The following is an 810-nucleotide window of genomic DNA, read 5'->3' on the forward strand; positions in this document are numbered from 1 at the left end:
GGCCCGGCTCGGGGGGGAGCACCGGGAGGGGGCTGTGGGGGCCGGGGGCCTCTGCGGAGCTCTTGCTGGGCAGCTGCAGCTCTGGGGGGCTCTCAGCTGGCAGAGGCTGGTGCCTGGGCTGCTGCATGGGGGTGGGAAATGGGGCCCTGGACCCCACCCAGGGGAGGGCTGGGGTTGCTGCAGCATGGGCTCTGGGGCAGGGTCCCTAACTGCAGCCTGTCCTGCTCTCCAGAGCAGGCGGGGGGGAGCGTGATGGCCCCGCTTGGGCTGTGACAGCGGCAGCGTCCCCTGCTCTGGGCCTTTGGAGGCAGGGTCACCAGCCTGCAACCTGCCAGTGACCGCTGCCCTCCTGCCAGCTTTCCTGCCTTCTCTCTGCTGCAGAGCATCCCTGGTCTGCTCTCAGACAGAGCAGCTGCAAGCCCCGTACAGCTCAGCGGGGCATGTGCAGTCTGTAGGGCTGGGGCTAGTGTCCCCGAGGCCTGGGGAGAGCAGGGCTGGTCCTGGGGGTCGGAGTGAGCATGGCTGCAGGGGACGGGCCAGGCAGCGAGGTCCCTGAGCAGCGGGGCTCCTCAAGCCGGGTGCCCTGCGCCCCTGGCTCCGCCACAGCTTCATCTGGCCACCAGCCTCCAGGCTGGCTCGAGGCCCCTTCCTCTGCTTCCCCTCCGGCGGCTGGGCCAGCTGTGCTCCCGTGGGCTCTGCCTCCACTTCCCCTGGCAGGGAAACCGTTACTCTGCCTGGAAGGAATTTTTCTGCTGTCTCCCCTCCCTGCAGCTTAACCCTTCCCCAGCTGGCCACCAGCCCCCTCCCGCG

Source organism: Pygoscelis adeliae, unplaced genomic scaffold (genome assembly GCF_000699105.1).
Source record: "Pygoscelis adeliae isolate BGI_AS28 unplaced genomic scaffold, ASM69910v1 Scaffold13, whole genome shotgun sequence".
In the NCBI taxonomy this organism is placed as follows: domain Eukaryota; kingdom Metazoa; phylum Chordata; class Aves; order Sphenisciformes; family Spheniscidae; genus Pygoscelis; species Pygoscelis adeliae.